Here is a 21,420-nt window from a genome sequence, read left to right on the forward strand (position 1 = left end):
CACAAGTCAAAGAAGTTTAGGTTGATTCTAAATTTAACCTGAGTTGTGTTTAGTTAGTTAATAGGGAATAAATAAAGGATCTATTTTATTTATTTATATGGGTTTTATTTGTTTTAGAATAACTTTATTCTCATTCCATGTCTATCTCTTTGTTTATGTTGTTATTAAAACCCATGTATGTCTTCACAAAAAGTCAATGATTTGAAATAAACGAATTCTCTGATTTACCAATTCTTTGAATAAATGTTGCAAAAATGACTTGTTACTTTTTCTCTGTTCTTTCATTAATTACGTTGTAATCTTTTTCTTTGCATCCACAATTGATTAGCGAAATTAAGGTCTTAACCCAATTGAATTTGTAGTTCATTCTTTGTTATTGATTTACGACTATATTGTTCGTCGGTGTTCTAGGTTTAATTCCGCTATAACCTTAAACAAGTACACATTAATATCATTGATGGTGTATGGTTTACTTGCAGATTTAAGGGGACTGGATTTGCAGACTGGCTTATTCACATATAGACAGATCAAAGCTGCAACCGGCAACTTTGCTAATTCAAATAAACTAGGGGAGGGCGGTTTTGGATCAGTTTACAAGGTAAAAATATATACTGATTTTACATGTTTTACCGTTCTACATTGTGAAATCTAAAAATTAAGTTCCATTTGCATGGTGTTCAGATGCTAAAGATGACATATGAAATAATTTTTTTCTAAATTGAATTCTAATCGCTTTATACAATCCATATATTAACTATAGGGTACACTACTAGATGGAACTCTTATTGCAGTGAAGAAACTTTCTTCTAAATCAAGTCAAGGAAATCGCGAATTTGTGAATGAAATAGGGATGATAGCCGGTATTCAACACCTTAATGTCGTAAGGCTACATGGGTGTTGTGTGGAACGCAACCAATTACTACTTATCTATGAGTACATGGAGAATAATTCTCTAGCACATGCTCTATTTGGTATTCTCCTTTTCTCCCTCCCTCTCTCTTAGTAATGATAACAATCAACAAAGACAATAGTACGTTGTCGTGATTTAGAGGTAACAACTGCCATGCCAAAACTGGTTATTTGTAAGAGGACATGTTAAATATTACACATGACATTCCAAAATGGAACATACAATTTAGTCTGGAATAAAATTAGCCTATTTCTTAGGAGGAAAAGACTACTATAACAAAATCAAAAGGGTGAGTAACGGAAACCAAATAAATCAAAGTAATGAGGTTAAATCAAATGAACCCACTATATCCAATTGGCGTATCTAACCAAACACAATTTCATGAATACTATACATTTGTTTTATAATCAGATGACAATAAAGCTAAGATGGAAATAGATTTTCCTACAAGACAACGAATTTGCGTTGGCATTGCAAAAGGTTTGAAATTCCTGCATGAAGATTCGTTGCTAAGAATGGTTCATAGGGACATTAAGGCAACAAATGTACTTTTGGATAAGGACCTCACTCCAAAGATATCAGATTTTGGTTTAGCTAAGCTTAATGAAGAAGAAAACACTCACATCACAACTAGAGTTGCTGGAACTATGTAAGTGCTTAGTTAACTATACTCAGTTCCCATTACTTGCAAAACTCTTAATTTTTTTTTTGTTATTAGTCCTTCTAGATGTCTCCATTCTAAAATTGTAAGTTTAATATGCCACAGCATTAGCTTCTTGTCTAAGGACTTATGTTTCCATACCTCCTTGAAGGACTTAGTCTCCACGAAGTTATACCTCCAAACATTTCACAAACCTTATATCAATATGAAAGAATATTATAATAATGAACATTTTTTTGCTTGAGAGAACAATTAACTTTCAAAAGAACTTTAGAAGTCATTTTCGATATCACTTTAGTTGCATCACGTTGTGGTTCAGTTCCATTTGTTCTCTTGTCCTTGACACATCATCCTCATGCACGTTTTAACTTTTTGATTAGGCCTCTAAACGAACCGAACGTTTGGTGAATTGTTCGTGAACCGTTCGGCGGGAAGTTCGTTTATGCTCATTTATTTAATAAACAAACGAACATGAACAAAAAATTTGTGTTCATTTAATTAAACGAACGCACATGAACACATGCTCCGTTCGTTCATTTTTGTTCATAAATATTCATTCATGTTCGTTTATGTATTAATAGAAAATAATTAAATATTGTCTGGATAGGTTATCTGCTTAAAGGCTTTATATTTGTTAATTTGTGTTCATTTAAGTGTTTTCATTTAAATTTGTTTATGTTTGTTTGTGTTCATTCACATTGGTTCATATATGTTTATTTATGTTCATTTATCTTTGTTTAGTTAAGTTTGTTTATATTTTAAACAAATGAACACAAATTAATGTCTAATTTAAATAAACAAACATGAACATAAATATTTGTACGATTAATTATAAAGTTAAATGAATGAACACGAACATGCCCTTGTTCGTGTTCATTTGATTCGCATACGGGCTTTCAATTTTCACATTGATGAATATATCGGTTTTATTCTCTAGGCTCTACCGATTTTATTTGTGTTCGTTTGTTTTCGTGAACCGTTCGTGAACACATTAATTTCCTTAATGAACGAACACAAACATAAAATCTCGTTTGGTAAGTGTTCGTGAACCGTTCGTGAACACAATATTTTCTTAACGAACGGACATGAACTAGGCCTTGTTCGTGTTCGTTTGGTTCGTTTACATCACTATTTTTTTATTACTATTGTGCGTGTCGATTTGTCTTAAGCCATTTCCCTATTCATGGATGACTTCGATATCATGTAACGTCACTTTGTGTCCTGATTTAATTTTCTCCTATGTTATACTTTTCTTTAACCTTGGTTATCCCATGAACATCTTAAATCATACTTTTAACTTGTCGTTCTTCTTTCAGTTTTCTCTTTTACACAGCCTTGATCATTCTTGCACATCCTATGTTGTCGGACCCTGGATACCATGATTCAACCAACAATCAAGAACATAAAAAGAAGAAGAATAACAACAAGGGATTAACCCGAAACACAAAATTTATTGATCGAACAACACACGATACAAATGTTTACATCGAGCATCTATTTATAGTTTTTCCCGTGGCAGTTAATTAACCACCCCTGGTTATATAACTACCTTGGCATTAAATCAGCCAACAACCGCCTTTTATTTACATCAAGGCCCCCCCTAACTTACAAATGTTGCATAAAGCACCCCAAACTATAATTTATACTAATTACAAATTTCATCTACAACATTGTATCAAACATGATCACACAATTAAGGCCAACATTCAACCCCCCCCCCCCCCCCCCCCCAGTTGTTGATCCAAGTTTGAGTATTCTTCACTTGCACTTGATCCGTCTTGTCTTGTACTTTCTTGCATCCTAATGGTTCGGTAAATGGCCTTTCTTCCTTGAACTTTTCCTCGCTTTCCATGTGAATGCCTTGTGTAACCCTCGACCAAAACGCTTTCTGGTCGAATTTCCTTCAGCCTCATACCGAACTTCGGTTCTCCCCGGTTAGATTGCATATGGAAATGCTACTCTCCTTTCATTAATGACCGAACGCCACTTGATCACCCACCATTGACTTCTTGTGTTTCTAATACCTTTGGATTCAAACAGCCTTTGAATGCCTCTTGCACGATTAGGACAATACACTGGGATTCCAACCACCCTCAATGATGATTTATCTCCCAAAACTAAATCCAAAACACATCCCCTGCGCATCATTACCCGCAACTCCTGCGCTTTTGATGTCGCCACACGCCTTTGTCGCTTCTTAGACGCCATCGATGACCACTGAGTAAGCCTCTGTCTACTCTGATTCGGTTCCAGTGAACGAACCACTGTCGTTCCCACCGCTGCTGCATTTTCATCGATCACACCGCAGCCGCCACCACAAGTCAGACCCGACTTGTTAAACCTAGAACCGATTACAACCGCCACCGAACTATCACAGCCATCCTCTTCTTTATTGTTTTGCCGAACACAAAAATTATTTGATGTACAAGACTCACGACGAACCTTGCCACTCAGTTTTAGGTTCTTGAAGAACCCCAGTATCTTGATTGATGATTGAATACCATGATCTTGATCTTTGAACCTTCTTACTTATTCCCAACCCTAGCATTCCGATGACCGGTCTTTTCTCTTGAACCCTAATAAATTCTCTCCCACATCACATGAAACACCCTTTCACTTCCTCGTGATTGCATCCATTGCCATGTCCGGTTCACTATTGAAAGAATCCTTGTAACCATCAACAGAAACCCCTCGGCCTACTGCCAAACCTTGGCCCCATCGATCTCTAAACATCACCGGACATTGTACAATGAGAAACTTCATAAAAGCATGTGGCTCTGATACAAATGTTGGACCCTTTGATCTTCCCTGACCCCTGATCACACTTCAAGTTCTTGGCCATCATAAACAATTAACAATTATAGTAACAATATACAAACAAGAAAACAGGAACTTGATTGATTAAATAAAGAAGTGTGTTATGGTTGTGATTACAAAACCTCCTGAATGCTCATCCTATATATACTATATATACTGAATGAAACGACACGACATATCCCTGTACAGTTATGTGATAATCGTTCATATATAACCGCCACTCCTAGATATATGGACCTGATCAATGTTGTATAAGTAGGTTTACAAGACCGAGTACTCCCTACAGGGTATGTCGTCGAGGGGAGTTTCTATAATTCCGCCTAGTTAGTAAGAATCGATCAAATGTGGTCAACCTCAGCCAGAATCACATCTAGTCGGTGGACTTGAGCTAATTTTTACTTAAAAAAATAAAAACACAATTCGGATTTCTATAATATTAAAGAACACATATCATTTTTTAGTTAATGATTAGTCATTTTTAGAATACTTAATTATGTAAATATATATTTCTCTTATTTATATTTATATTTACATATTTTGTTATAAATATTAGTAAGCTACTGATATTTGACATATATATAATGTCCAAAAATCAATTTTCTTTATATTTATCATGTCCGAGTACTCTCCGAGGAGTCCCCGAGTACACCCAACTCCCCAGTCGGCTGCCTAGGGTCCTCCTATCGACTTTTACAACCTTCGACCTGATAGATAATTTTGTTTGTTGGCTTGCAGCCCAAACAAACAACAGCGGGGCCAATACTTAGACTAACTAAAACAGCCCTAACGGGCCTAAACAGGTTCTGCCCAAAACGGCCCAGACACTAAACAATTAAAACAAACAAAGTTTAAACATACTGACTCGATAATTAACCCAAATGAATAAGGATTACATATGCTAACTCACTTTAGCTCAAGTCATTCTTCTTTCCTTTCAGCCTTAGAATCCACCTTAGACAGTTAGACATACTCGTGCATCTGTGGAACTTCGTCTCTAACTTAGGTTATGCTTCTTTTGTGTTGAATTAAGGAATTGCATCATACCCATGCAACTATGCAAGCCTCCTCTTGCATTACTACCTGAGCATCCTTGCCATCATTGCCACAATTCATCACTACCTGCAATAGTTGTTAATGCTTCAACTTTCTAGTCCCTATCAACATCCCTTGAATCAACGTGCTTTATAACTTATAAACGATTTTTTTTTCTAGCCTTCTTATGGAACTTACTCTCTGTAATGTTAAAACTTAAAAGTAAATGCATTTGATTCACACAACTTAGAGCGGAATGTATGATTATAAAAGTAAATACGTTATACATTCTTTAGAAAACAATTTACAAAAGACCTTTGCATGTAAATTTCAGGGTCATTTTCGAGGTCCCTCCTATTTATACTAGCAAAACTAGCAAAAATCCTAGTGTAACGTTTTCCGGTTCTAGAAACTCTATATGTGTTTCCGTTTTACACCATTGTAGGAGTTCCATCAAATTTCATAAGAATTATAGTTTCTAACTTTGAGTCTCCCTCTTTGAAGGCCAATCTGGAATTTATGAATTTCTAAATCTTGAGATCCACGTCTAAGGCAGTTCATGACATTATCTTATAAATAAGCCTAGGATGATAAGATTCATAAATATATTAGTCTCCCAAGCTATGTATTTAAGCTATTGTTTTCTTCTTTGTTGTTCGTCCTAATTGGTTTCTTTTACTTTTATTTCATTTTGTTTTTATTCCTTCAGAGGGTACATGGCTCCAGAGTATGCATTGAGGGGCCACTTAACCTACAAAGCAGATGTATACAGTTTTGGAGTTCTTTTACTGGAAATTGTTGCTGGAAAGAGTAATGTGAAATATATCCCAACCGAAGAATTTATTTGTCTTGTTGATAGGGTAAAGCTCCCCTTATTTCCTTCCAGCAAATCCAGAATTATTTAATACAAAACTCTGATATCAATATGTTTCTTCATTCTAATTCTAAGGTTGTTGCGCTAAGACAAAAAGGGAGTTTGTTGGACTTGGTGGATCCAAGATTGGGTTCTGATTTTGATAAACAAGAGGCATTGAGAATCATACACATCGCTCTATTATGCCTTAATAAGTCCCCCTCGCTTAGGCCTACCATGTCGGAAGTAGTGAACATGCTGGAGGGACGTATCAATCCAGATATTAATCTGATTACTTCTGATGATGTGTTCAGGTTGCAAGCACTCAAATTGAAGATTGAAGAAATACAGTCTCAGTACTCTGGTGAACGGGAGACTTCCAGTTATAAACCATCATCTTCTATCCATGACCTCTATCCCAATAGTCAAATTTCTGAGGAAAGTTGTTAAATGCCTGAGTAAATGTTACCAGTGTTTGGAGGATTACGTATATTGATATATGTAGCAAAGACTTAAGCTAAATATATAACAACTTACGAAATGCGTTAAAATAGTAACTTTAATTCATTTAAAAAGCTTCTGCTTTATATAAGTCTACTTATGATAAAGATACTTGAAAATAGTGATGGGTATGTTTGCCATGAAGAAGCTTATGATACTATTTTTTATATTTATTTTTTGTAATTTAATAATTATAGATGTGTCTTTTTATGCACATTTTAAAATCTTTTCACCATTTGTGTAAGATTATAAACGAGGGTAAAGTTATTTTACAAATTAAAAAAAAAAAGATTTATAGCAACATAAAAAAACCTTTTAAAAAATAAAAAAAAATCATAACTCAAAATTTAATAAAAAAACGATAAACGTAAAATCACAAAAATGTTTTCACCATCTTCTTCGTTTTTGTGTTTGATGAGTGGGTTTAAGAATATCATGGTTACTTGGGTTGTTTGAAGCTTATCTACTGACAAAAGAAGGTGTTTACGTGAAATACGAGTTTAAAGCGTCAGGTGCGATTCTGCTGGTCAGGTATCCAATCACATTCTCATTGAGAGGACAATCTCAATTGAAACACAAATCTCAATCGTATTTATGTGACAATCGCAATCGCATTTGTATTCCAAATCGCATTTGCATTCCCTAATCAAATCGAATTCACATCCTATAACTAAATCGCATTCACATCCTGTAACCCAATCGCATTCGTATTACTGTTCATTTGCGATTGCGATTCCCAGACTTAGAATTTTTCACTGATTTTTGTTGTATTCAAGGACTGTTTTTATTTGGTGTTATCTGATCGGTTTATAAAGATGTCTTACAATCCAGAATTGTTGAAAAACTACATGATGCCGGAACAGCCAACAAACCACCTAGGCTTTTGAGTTTTGAAAGCAACTTTGATGAGTGTAAATGAAGGTATAAGAATGTTATAAGAACAAATGACTTTGCAATGTTAAGATCTATTGAAAATGGACCTCATAAAACCTGTAACGATGACCCTTGATGTTCCTCATGGGCTCTTCACTCAATCTAATACACAAAAAATGCTTGAAGATGAAAAGGCATATGGGTATCTCAACATGTGCTTATCCGCTGATATCACCAAGACCTTGAGAGAATGCACTATTGCAAAAGCACTTTGGGATGATATGAGAAGTTTGAAGGGAACTTGGATATGAGGGAAACTGATGTGCTAAAAGTAGTCTAATAATTATTAACTAAATTACGCTAATCTTGACACTTAGTAATACTCTAGACTCTCTAAAACTCGACTAAAGTACTAACCGACAAGTTGTGACATTCGTGAATTTTTATTTGTATTTTTATTTGTATTTGTATTCGTTAAACCGATCCCTTTTGTCATTTCAGTGTATTCTTATTTGTCGTTCTTCATTCATACAATATTCACGATGATTTATGGCTATCGTTCGTTCGTTTCTAGTCGTTTTGTTCAATTAACGAAACTCCGGATTTAAAGCTTCTATTAAGGTAAACAACTTGCAAAATATCCAAATTTATAACTTCTTAAATTTATACAACATTTCAAAGTTTAAGGATTAAAATGTAAATATACTTTATAACTTGTTTTAATATAACTTAAAACTAGAGGGGCCATACGTGTAAATATGATTTATATTATATCGATCATTTTTAAATTCTTAACCCAACCCAGCCCCGCTATCCCGCGATTGTCCGGTGAGCACTCCGGCGACCGCAAACCGGCTTCAGCCACCGTAAACCAGCTCCAGCGATATCCAAGAACCCGTTAAACTCGCAAATTAACCCAATTAAAACTTGTAACCCCTTTAGACAATAACGTCAAACGTATATTCAACAATAATAACGTGTTATAACACCTAATTACGTGCTAATCGAACCGTAAAACAGCTGTAACTGCCGGATTTCTCATTAAAACGCCAATAACGACCATTAAAGCCTATACGCTCCAATTGGTATTATATATATGACCCTAATCATCAACTAAACCTATTACAAACATCAAATCAGTCTAATATACTCTCAATCACTCGAATTTGTTCGTCAAAGTTTGTTTTCCGGTCAAACCCCGTTCACTGTACCATTCCAGGTAATGTTTATATGCATTATGATGCTTTTAAGCCGTAGAACAAAACCCCTAACATATATTAACCATACAAGGAACCAATTAACATAATTGAAATATAGGGTTTGTTAATGAAGAAGATGAACATGTTGGTTAGTTTTGATTTTTTTGTTTCCATCCTTATAACAACAAACAAGCTAGTTTAGTTGGGTAGTTCTTGTGCGTGTGGACATGAGTACCCAGGTTCAAACCTCGGTCAGCCATTATTTTTATCTTTTAATGTTTTATTTCTTTTTAAACCATCTTTTAGTTTATAAATAAAAATTATTATTAAAAATTACTATAAATCAAATAAAATTATTTTAAATTAAATAAAATTAATTATAAATTATATTTATCATTTTCACCTTAAAACTAATCTTTCATATCCTTCAAATTTCGTAAAAAAAACCCGATTATTATTATATTATTATTTATCATTTCGTTAACTTTATAACACGCTAGTATAATTGTTTTCGAATAGAATTACCGTTAAAATTAATGTACCATAAACATTATAATTCTCATATTAGTATTAAGGGGAAGATTCATGTACATTTTAACCTTAACGTGAGAACGTAAGAAATGATACTAATTTATAAAAAAAAATAACGTAAGAAACAATACCAACTACAATACCAATCTACGTAAATAATGATTTATAATAAAAAAGAAAAAAACCTAAAAATTACAACAAAAGAATCAAAATCAAGAACAAAATAATAACAACATATACCAGCAAAAACTGATAACAACAAAAGAAAAAAAATCTAATAATAACAACAAAATATAATCAGCAAATACTTATAACATCTCATAATTATAAATTAGCAAATACGAACAGAAAATAACAGAAAACACCTATAAAAATAAACCTAGTGATAATAACAAATTGGTTCTCACTGTTTTCATGTTAAGAATATAATGTATTTAATCCCGTTTCTTTGTATTAAAATAATAATAAAACCGTTAAAGCTTAAAATAATATTATAATATAAAATGCCAAAAAAATAATAAAATATACACTAAAGTAATGAATAATCCCTAAAACTAAATTATATAACTTTTATGATCCCATTAGTTAGTCTTTAATTTTGTGTTTTTAAATTATAGTGTGTGAGGTTCAATCGCTTCGGGTTCTTTAACACACTTTCGATTTTATTTCAAGTTTATCTTCAATTTCAAAGGTGAGTTTCTCAAAACCATTTTTAACGCTTTTATATACTTTGAGGGTCATGCATATATCCTATTCAAAATCAATTGCTTGCTATTATTATCAAACTACAATCTGCATCGTGAACTTGTGTGGTACTTGTTTCTTTCTCAAAATTACTTTCACATGAATTCCTTAATAAGAATGATCATACGCCCCCCTTTGCACTCTGGAACATTTTGTTTTGAGTGGAAAAGGGACCATCGATCCGAGTATGTTGGTTGCTTCTTACTGGAAACGACCCTTACATGTTCTATTATTTCAGAAGTTTTATGGAATTGTATGGTTTTTACGTATTATATCAAACCTGTGTGAACTCACTGACGGGTGGTCCACTGGACAACCCTTAAGTGATATAAGACCGTTAATAAACATGCATTTAATCAGTTTATCTTGTGGAATTAGATAACTACTGTTTTGCGGTTATTTGCAGGTTAAAAGGCAGTTCCGGAGCGTGAACCACGGTCCAAATGGTAGAAAGGAACAGAGGCCACCGTACCGTGGTCTCTGAGTCACCGTGGATACCACCGTGGCCACGGTTCGGGCCGTAACTGCCGAATTTATGTTATTTTTAATCCATTTTTGGCTGTCTTTTCACTTATCTTTCAATCTAGAATACCCTAAGGACGATTTGGAGAGTGCAAGAGGAATATTTGGTGGATTTTAATCATTAGTTTGGTTTTGTGATTCGTATGATTACTTTAATCGAAAGGATGATGAACCTAATGATGCTTGGCTAATTCTCTTTGTGTTTTCCCTCGAATTGTAAGGTTTCTTTATGAATGTTGATTGAATGTTTATGAAATTTCTGAGATAATTGTTTAACTTATTGATTTTATTATTATGGTGTTATGAATTGATTGTTAAGTTGTTAGTTTATTGAGTTCGTGTTCTAAGCCGTCAGTTCTTGGTTCTGTATGCAATCGAGAATAATCGAGAGGGACTCGGGTTTACATAATCCAATTGATATTTGAGTGATTACCTTGAATTTACAATCCAAGTACTCATTCCTCAGTTATCACAATCGTTGCATAATCACGAACTATATATTTATCATTCATATCAGTTAAACATTCATGTTGGCTTTTGTAGAAACCTGAAACCAGAGGAATCATTACCGCAGGGCATAGAGGGGGAGGTCATAAGCGTCTATACCGTAAAATAGATTTTCGACGGAATGAAAAAGACATATCAATATGCGTGGATAATACCTTTTCTTCCACTTCCAGTTCCTATGTTAATAGAGCTAGGACTTCTTCTTTTCCCGACGGCAACAAAAAGTCTTCGTCGTATGTGGGCTTTTCAGAGTGTTTTATTGTTAAGTATAGTCATGATTTTTTCTATCAATCTGTCTATTCAGCAAATAAATAGCAGTTCTGTTTATCAATATGTATTGCATATTTCCTCATATTGTTTTAAAACTCGTTTATTTGTTTAAGTTATTTTTGTTAATCAAAACCAAACAACCAAATCTTTGAATTTATTTTATGCACTTAGATTAATATAGATAAATTACATAGCTACTTAGTAACGTATTTTCCATAAACTCCCTGTGTTCGATACCCGCTTACCACTATCTAGTTAGTTGTAATCGGTTTATTTTTGTGTGAGTTTTTGACCTCTCGTCAAATTTTGGCGCCGTTGCCGGGGAGTAGTGCGCAATGTGTGTTAGATTTTGTAGTTTTTTTCGTTATTTTTGGGTTTACGCTGGTTGTGTTAGTGTGCAGGTACTTACAGGTGTATGCATACGAGAGGCTCTAACATGTCATCACCACTAGTTATATCGATCCCGAGATTGACCGAACACTTCGAAGAAACCGAGTGTTACTTAGGGAGAACAAGTTTCTTGGTTCTCCAACTTCATCAAACAGCACTATGGATTCACCAGCTCCCACTTCGGGTCAAACAATCCCAACCACACCTCCACCAAATCCACCTCCATCGATCACTACTACTATACCTACAACATCAAGTGAATTGCAACCAACTCAGACAACCGAACCTATCACTGCTCAGTACACATACTCAACATCATCCACAGTGCCATCTATTTCCAACCTTTTTCCTACCTTTGGTGCATCATTATCTCAACAAAATCAACAACCAACCTTTCAACAATCACAATCAAGCTACCAATATCAACCCCCCACCTTTCATGCAACTTTCAAGAACACAAGGTCGGTTACGGATACGGGTTTGATAATGAATTTAAGGGGTATGAAGTGGAAGGTTACTATGCGGAAGGTGATGGAGGTCAACGGTAAATGCTGGAAATTTTGATTATGGTCAATGGCAACAACCGAAATAGGTGCAAGAGCTTAATAGACTACCACCACCGGTTGTTCAACAACAAGCTCAACAACAACCACTGGTTGTTGTTCAACAACAAGTTCTACCACCACCGATTATTCAACAACAAGGGCAACCTCAAGATCAACAATTTCAACAACAAATGCCCAGCCACAGTTTCAACAATTTGCACCTCCAAGGCCCATTTATAGGCAAATGGGTCAACCAAAAGTACCAATGGGGGTACCAAGAAGGCATGCAAGAGAAATGGTGAGGGAGATTGAAGCCCATTTTCGACCGATAATTACTAATAATCCGTCTCCGGTGGTTATTCCTCACAATCAACAAGGGAGGACATTTGAAGTTAGAATCAGTTCCCTTCAAAGTCTCCCGAAGTATAAGGGTCTAGAAACGGAGAAATTTTTCACTTTGAGTCATATGACTCCATTTGCACCACGATTGGGGGTCAAGGTTTTACATCTGATGAGGTTAAGTTGGTCTTATTTCAATTTTCGTTGGAAGACAAGGCAAAGAGATGGTTTTACACATTGTCTTCCGCATCCATCTATACTTAGGAGAGATGCAACAAAGATTCTTGGAAGAATTCTACACGGCTCAAAAGACCAACGATGCAAGAAGGAGTTTGAGAACATTCCAACAACAATCGGGCGAGATGTTTCATGAGGCATTTGAGAGGTTTAACATGATGATTAAATATTGTCCTCATCAGGGTATTTCCTTATGAGAATTATTGAATGTGTTTCATGAAGGGTTGAGTACGGAGGATGGACGAGATTTGAGGTCGATCACAAATGGTACATTTGGTAACAATTATGAACAAGATGATTGCGAATATTTGGAACAAATGACGGTCACTTCAAAGAGAAAGGCCCAAACAGGAAGAAGAGCAAGACCGGCGATTGGTAGACCGCAAGTGCAAGCCATGGAAGAAGGAGGGGTACAAACCACTAATCAGGTAATTGATGTTTGCACAAATTGTAACGAGTTGGTTCATGCTTCGGATGTGTGTGTGGTGGGTCAAGTACCAGTGGAGGAGGTGAATGCACTTCAAGGGGGAGGTGGTAGGAATTACAATATGAACTCCAAAACTTACCACCCCGGGATAAGAAATCACCCAAATTTTCACTATGGAAACCCAGCCACTCAATCTAACCTGAATTTTCAAGGATATCAAGGCAATTATGTTCCTACCCAAAAATATAATAACCAAGGTAGTTTTCATGGCAGGAATAATCAAGGGTTTCAAGGTCAAGGAGGTGGCGGTTAAAGTGGGTCAATGGGTCAAAGTTCATCAAGTGGAAATGAAGTTATAGACATGTTGAAGTTGATGCAACAGACATGCGACGAAGAAATCAACTTGATGAAGCTCGAATGCAAAAGGATGAAGTTAGATATAAGGCCATCCAATCGTTGACCACACAAATGGGTCAACTCGCAACTGAAGTGTCAGAATTGAAGAAAAATAAAGGCCAACTGCCAAGAGAAACTAAGTTAAAGCCGTCCCATAGTTCATCTCGTAACGTTCCTATAAATCATGTTAGTTTGTTAAGAAGTGGTAAAGAGTATAAAGCTGATTTGTCACCGGGTTCAGTTGATGGGGAAGTCGAGGACATTACGGGTAATGAAAGTGATGATGAAATCGAAATCAATAAACCCATTAAACATGTCACTTTTGAAAAGCCGTTACAAAATCCAGGTTAAACTTCTAATTTAAAAGATAAAAAAAAAGAAGTCGAACCAAATGCGGTTCCATTTCCTTCGGCTTTGCTTGACCCGGGTAAGAAAAATGTAATTGTTAAAAGAGGTCCTCAAAAGGAGGAGATGTGGGAAGTGTTTAAAAAGGTTAAAGTGAATTTACCTCTACTTGAGGCAATCAAACAAGTGCCCGCGTATGCTAAGTTTTTAGAAGAACTATGCACTCAACAGAGGCAACAAAAGGTGCCTAAATGAGTGGATTTAACTGAGCGGGTAAGTGCGGTTCTAAAAGGAGATCTTCCTCCTAAGCTTCAAGACCAGGGAACGCCCTTATTTAATATTCAAGTGGATTTTCAAATGTATAGGGCATTACTAGATCTTGGGGCCGGAGTAAGCATTATCCCGAGGGGTTTATATGACCAATATGATTTTGGTCCTTTGAAACGAGTTGAGACCACAGTTGTATTGGCGGATTTGTCTCATAAAACTTCCCCGTGGAATCGTGCGTGATGTAATTGTAAAAGTGAAGGATTTCTACTATCCTGTGGACTTTTTAATGTTAGACTATTCTTCGGGTGACCCAATTCAACAACAAAATGTTATTTTGGGTCTACCATTTCTGAACACTGCTCATGCAATCATTGATTGTAGATTTGGTATCGTTGGCATGGCATTTGGTAATAGAAAAATACGCCTTAATGTTTTACTAATGTTGCTAATTCTTTGAGTGGTGAAGAATTTTTTATGGCAGATGTGGTGGACCTGTATTCCTCATGAATATGATGAAGATTGTGTGAAAGCTTTTATTTGTGATGATTCTGAACAGGTACACGTGTGTGCTTTGAGGATGGAAGAACAAAAGCAGGATGCCTTAGCTATGCAAAAGAGAAGGCCACCATGGACACACCAATTTGAGAGCTTGCCAACGGAGATCAATTCGGACACAAAGCCATCTTTGGAGTGTCCACCAAAGGTGGAATTGAGGGAACTTCCAAATCATTTGAAGTATGCATTTTTAGGAGATAATGAAACATTTCCGGTTATCATTACTTCAAACTTGGAGGAAGATCAAGAGAAGGCGTTGGTAAAGGTTTTGGGAGCATATAGGGCTGCTATTGGATGGATACTTGCAGATTTAAAGGGTATTAGTCCTTTGATTGTTATGCATAAAATAATCACTGATGAGGAGGCTAAACCAACAAGGGAAACTCAAAGAAGATTGAACCCGAATTTGTGAGAAGTGGTGAAAAAGGAGGTTATCAAGTGGTTGGATGCGGGGATCATTTATCCCATTTCAGACAGTGCATTGGTGAGCCCGACACAGGTAGTGCCCTAGAACGCCGACATCTAGGTAATAAAAGGTGATAATGGTGAACAAATCGCCACCCGACTGGTAACCGGGTGGCGAGTGTGCATCGATTATAGAAAATTAAATAATGCAACCTCAAAAGACCATTTCCCTTTACCATTCATTGATAAAATAGTTGAAAAACTTTCTGGTCAAAATTATTATTGTTTTTTGGATGGATATGCGGGCTACAATCAAATTGCAATTCATCCTGATGACCAACATAAGACCACCTTCACTTGTCCATATAGTACTTTTGCCTTTAGGCGAATGCCATTTGGACTATGTAATGCCCCGACCACTTTTCAAAGATGTATGATGAGCATCTTTTCTGACATGGTTGGGGATTCACTTGAAGTTTTTATGGACGATTTTTCCATTTTTAGCTCAACTTTCGAGTCTTGTCTCAATGATCTAGAAAAAGGTTTTAAAACGTTGTGTTGAGACAAACTTGGTGTTGAGTTGGTAAAAAAGTCACTTCATGGTGCAGGAGGGCATTGTGTTGGTCCATGTGGTTTCAAGTAGGGGAATGGAAGTTGACCAAGCTAAAATAAAAGTAATTTCATCTTTACCACCCCTGAAAAATATCAAAGGGGTGAGATCGTTTTTGGGACATGCCGGATTTTATAGGAGATTCATTAAAGGTTTTAGTGCAAATTCAAAACCTTTATGTAACCTCTTATTGAAGGATGTCCCCTTTGAGTTTACTGATGAATGTTTGCAAGCTTTTGACAGTTTGAAGGAAAAGTTAGTGGAGGCACCCATTTTACAATCACCGGATTGGTCAAATCCGTTTAGTAAGGTACACGGACATCCAAAAGTTCGAAAGTGTGCAACATTAGGCTTGTTACCATAAACAATTTCATAGAGAGTTTTCATATGTGATTTGTTGATCAACACCCGATTTTGAACGTAACAAGCTGTGTTGACCGCTTCAGCCCAGAAGAACAGAGGTAGCTTCGAATCACACAACATAGTCCTTGCAGCCTCGATTAGAGTTCTGTTTTATCTCTCAGCTACACCATTTTGTTGTGGTGTGCGAGCTGAGCTGTATTGTCTAAGTACTACCTTTTCGGCACAAAAAATAATTCAAAGTTGAGTTCTTGAACTCTGTGGCATTGTCACGGAGAATTCCTTCTAGCTTCAGATTAAGTTGATTCTCCATAAGCACCACAAATCGCTTTATATATTTTGCAGTTTCGCTCTTATTTGACAAGAAAAACACCCAAGTAAAACATGAGTAATCATCAGTAATAACCAAACAATAAGAACTGCGAGAAATACTCAATACGTGAACTGGACCAAACAAGTCCATATGAGCAACTGAAGGACCGAGGAAATAGTATTGACCAGTTTTGGCTTGTGAGATTTTACGATGATGTTTGCCTAAAGCACAAGATACACATTTCTCAATTGTTACAAAATCTTTATCTGGGAAACCACGTACAATGTCATCTTTAGCAAGACGATTTATTATTTTAATATTTGCATGACCAAGATGACGATGTCAAAGCATGGCACTATATTCTGACACTTTTGAAAATAAACAGGTGATTTCATCTGGAACATTTTAATCATGTCGATCACGTAAGCATTATCTTTTCTTTGTGATCGAACAAGAACCCAATCTTCTAGTATGATGATACCAGGTTTTAAAATTAGACACTCTTTGTTTGCGAAATGAGTTGAAAACCCTTCTATCGCATATCTGAAAGACACTGAGCAGACTGTGTTTCAATTCCCAAAAAAAATTAACATTCTCAAATTTAAGAACACCATTACTTATAGTACCCTTCTATGTGATCATTCCTTTTTCTCCTTCCGAAAAGGAAACAAACCCTCTATTATATATCCGAACGTCGTTCAGTTAAGAGATATTATGTCATGTGCCTAGAATAGTCACTATCAACATACCAAGATCTGATGATATTCCTCCATAGTTGTTCCTGCACCATGTGCGAGATTAATTAGTTTTTGGAACCCAGCCCATAGTAGTGTTGGGTAAGCATGATTCATCTAAACGTGTTACGGGTTGCCATGACATGTCGTCATGATTATCTAAGATCGAGCAAGAAGATTTTAACGACTTGGACACCAGAGATTTGGGCGGCCATTTATATTCGGGTTTTAGAATTTTGTTACTAACATAAATGGTTGACTTTGTCTCCTATTTGAGGACGGAAGACACATTTGGCTTTGACTTCTAGAACGATTTTGATCCAGAGGCCGACTTGGGTCTCGGGACCGAAACAGAGTTTCCATCACGATTTTGAGACATGGTAGGCTTAGTCTGATAGGAGTTCAACCTGTCAGCCTTGTTTCTTTTCCAATCATCGTCCGAGGGATTTGCCTTGTAATACCTTGATGACATGTACTTACTTCTTTAACAAACTTAGGTGATAAACATTTATGCGAACTTTTATTTTTAACAAATTTATTTGAAACCACACCACCAGTTTTAAAAGTTTTAGAAGAATCAACCACACAATTGTCTTTACTCTTAAAACAAAGTCCACACAAACATTTGTAGCAACAGAACTTAAAACATGCAAATTTAACGAAACATTAGAATTAATGTCATTATTATTCAAAACAGATAAATCATCCTCCTCATTAGTCCAATCCTCAATAACTACTACATTGTCATGTGAAGCAAACGCATTAGTATTATTCACCCTTGAGGTTGAGTCAGTAGCATTGACTGAACCAAAAGCACTTTTTCCATTAGCAGTTGGCTTACCGTACTACATGAATATTTTCATTTCTTTCTTATCTTTGGAAAGAGGAAGTCCAGTGTAGTTGTCATTATATGGAGGAAGGAATCACACTATACCCAATACCCTCACCCTTGTTTTCTTTCCATTTTAATTGTTTTTCAATCATGGACTCAAAAACAACACTAGAGACATCAAATTTCTTAAAACTAAATTTAGCATTTTCAAGTTTAGAAGTTAACTTAGCAATCTCCAACTTATAGGCTTCTAACTCGGCGGTTAGCTCGTAAATTTTTGTTTAGAATCTAAGTGGTGACAACATTTTATGCTAAAATCATATTGAAGTTTTGAGAAATCCTTTTGTTGTGCCTCTAGTTTATCTTTTAAAGCATTTTCGAGTTTCTTAAGGGTGAAATTTTCATGTTTTATTCCCTCCATTTCTCTAATAAGATTACTATTGTGAGATTTATGTAAATCTACCTTTTTAACACAAGATTGAGAACACAATTCAAAACTTACCTTGGATGAGCTGGAAGAAGTGAAGGCCATGAAGGCAAAATTGAAAATACTTAACTTGTTCCTCTGTATCGTTCTCTTCTTCAGTGACATCAATCTGGGAAAAATTAGCAGCCTGATTGATGATGTTGAGTGCTGCCATCTAGTCATTCCAAGAAAATTGTTGAGCCACCAATCCCCGCTTACCCTCATTTGAACCAGTTGCAATCTCTCCTCTAACACTACTCACTCGAACCAATGCTTTTTCCCTGTTTCCCTCATTGGCTAGATTCGTGCACTCACGAGCGAAGTAACCTGGCTCATGACAATTATAGCACCTCAGAGTGTCTTTGTTAAATCCCACCTTCTGGTTAGCTTGCACATTCCAGTTGTTATCCACCAATTCTCTTGGTAAACTTCTTCGCTCTAAACACTGCCATGGCTATTTGCCAAGAGATATCCATTTCCTCCACATCGTCAGGGTGGATTTGATCCATCTCAGCAGCTATAGCTAGTTGAACCAAATATCCAGCAAGAAAAGCATTGTACCAGTTCATGAAACCTGCCATTAAGGCAATGCTTGCTTGAGTATCCTTTGAAATAGTAGGATACTGAGTGGGAGACAGACTGGAGGATCCAATAGTTGATTGAGAGTTAGTGGCAGGAGCATGTTGTTGAAAGAACACAGGAGTAGGTTGTGGTGGTGGTTGAGTAAATTGACCTTGGGCAGATTTAAACATTGTGAAGTTGTTCTGAGATTGTTGTGGCTGAGCATACTGACCCTAAGAGGATTTGAACTTAGAGAAGTTATTCTGTGAGATGATGACATAATTAGAAGCAACGATGTATCCAACCGCATTATAGGAGTTTGCATGATTTATGGCACGCTGCTTATTATACATGTCACAGGATTTAATGATAGTCATCACCTCTAACAAAGTTAGTCTGGTCAGATCCTTTGTCTTCTTGATCACTGCAGCATTCATGTCCCAACTTTGTGGTAGCGATTTGACCAGCTTGTTATTTGTTTCAACAAAGGTCAGATTTATGTTTGCAGATCGCATTTCAGTGATCAAAGTTATAAATCTTTGAAGCTGTGTCTCCAAAGACTCTCCCATAACATGATTGAAAATGTAAATTTTGTCGTAACAGATCTTGGGGACTTCTTCTCATATCCTCATTTCCCTCATACACCTCCATGAGGGCTTCCCATAATGCCTTTGCAGACTATAGCTCTCTGAATCTTAAGGCAATTTCAGGTGAAAGTGTCATTGTTAAGGTAGCAAGAGCCTTCTCATCCTCTTCAATTTTTCCAAAATCTGCGTCGACATACATTTCGAAAAGCTTTACGACCACTTCACCGGTATTCTCTCTTTAATAAGTGATAATTTGAGGACCCCCGACAATGCTTTTCCAAATCTTTTCATCTTTCATCTTCACATACTTCTCGAATCTGAACTTCCACTCGGCGAACCGCTCATGAGACAGTAAATGGGGTACACGAGTAGCAGTTCCCATGATGGAATCCAACTCTTGATATAAAGCATCATTTGATGGTGTTTTAGTTAATTTGTTCATTTTAATCTATAGTCCAAGAGAACAGCCCAAATATATGCTGGTCCAATAACTAGGCCCAATGAGACTAGACCTAATAACAAATAACCCAACAGAGAACCCAGTGGCCTGAAAACGATTCAACAGAGAACTCCAAGGCCCAACAAAGGCAGACCTAATTACTATCAAAAGCCGGAGGACCCTGAAAGTTGACCGAAAACACGTGAACAGTATCCAAGAACACCCAAAACTTCCCGAGAACAAGGAATGTTGGTCAAGAACGTATACTAGTTTCCCGAGAACGATCAAAAGTGCCCGATAACACACCAGAGTGACCAAGAACGATCAAAAATGCCCAAGAACACACAAAAATGGCCGTGAACGATCAAAACTTGCCGAGAACACTGAAATATGGCCAAGATCAACTAATCTTTGCCGAGAACCCTTAATAAATGCCCGAAATCGATTAGAGGTTGCCGAGAACACTGAAAACCTTGACTTGGTAAGCTTGGTGATTAAGTCAAATCCCAAGAATGATGGGATTTGAATTTAAACCAGAGATCAAATTAAATCTTTCTCAAAGTTATCTCAATTAGCCCCGATGAACACGATGAACGGTTGTTCTTTATTTCCAGGATTCTTCAAATAATCATCAACCAAAAATCACCCTTGAATCAATGATATCACTAACACCGAGCCTAGAATAGGTCTGTAGCCTCTGATACCAATTGTAAGTCCCGGAGAAGGATCTTTCAATGTGATATCACGTAAACCCGTTTGTTAGTGCACGGTTTTGCGTCTGGAGTCTTTGTATTTAATTAATGTAATATTTAATGTTTATATTTATCTAGTTCGTTAGGGATGTTAGCGAACTAAGACTAGTTCGTTAAGGTTAAGTCTAGTTCGCTAGGGATGTTAGCGAACTAAGACATTATAATATATTCCCTCCTGATTCATTAGGGGATGGTAACGAATCAAGGGGTGGTTCGTTATGTTAAGTTATGTAACAAAGGGGAAGCTGGTTCGCTAGGGGATGTGAGCGAACCAGGTCGCCTTCTATATATAGTGAACAACTGTTCACTTGTAAAGTGTTTTTTGGGGAAGATATAAGTTTATTGAGAAAAATCTTGAGTAATTACTCTCTCCCAAGCTCCATCTTAACATTATTGATAATATATACACATACATAACATTAAATCAAGGTTAATTA

General features: G+C 36.2%; 1 pseudogene across 1 annotated transcript in view; it reads left to right on the forward strand.

Annotated features, from left to right (window-relative positions):
- Nucleotides 1-6,723, forward strand: part of LOC143629959 (putative LRR receptor-like serine/threonine-protein kinase At1g07650) — a 37,955-nt pseudogene extending 31,232 nt beyond the window's left edge. The window contains exons 20-24 of the transcript XR_013153056.1: nucleotides 480-598; nucleotides 761-971; nucleotides 1,322-1,559; nucleotides 6,130-6,280; nucleotides 6,370-6,723. The product of XR_013153056.1 is annotated as a putative LRR receptor-like serine/threonine-protein kinase At1g07650 (transcript). The remainder of the gene's footprint in view (nucleotides 1-479; nucleotides 599-760; nucleotides 972-1,321; nucleotides 1,560-6,129; nucleotides 6,281-6,369) is intronic.
- Nucleotides 6,724-21,420: the final 14,697 nt, after the last annotated feature.

The sequence above is a fragment of the Bidens hawaiensis genome, unplaced genomic scaffold, assembly GCF_021521415.1.
Source record: "Bidens hawaiensis isolate Kalapana, Puna unplaced genomic scaffold, B.hawaiensis_p1.1 tig00005498_1, whole genome shotgun sequence".
Taxonomy (NCBI): domain Eukaryota; kingdom Viridiplantae; phylum Streptophyta; class Magnoliopsida; order Asterales; family Asteraceae; genus Bidens; species Bidens hawaiensis.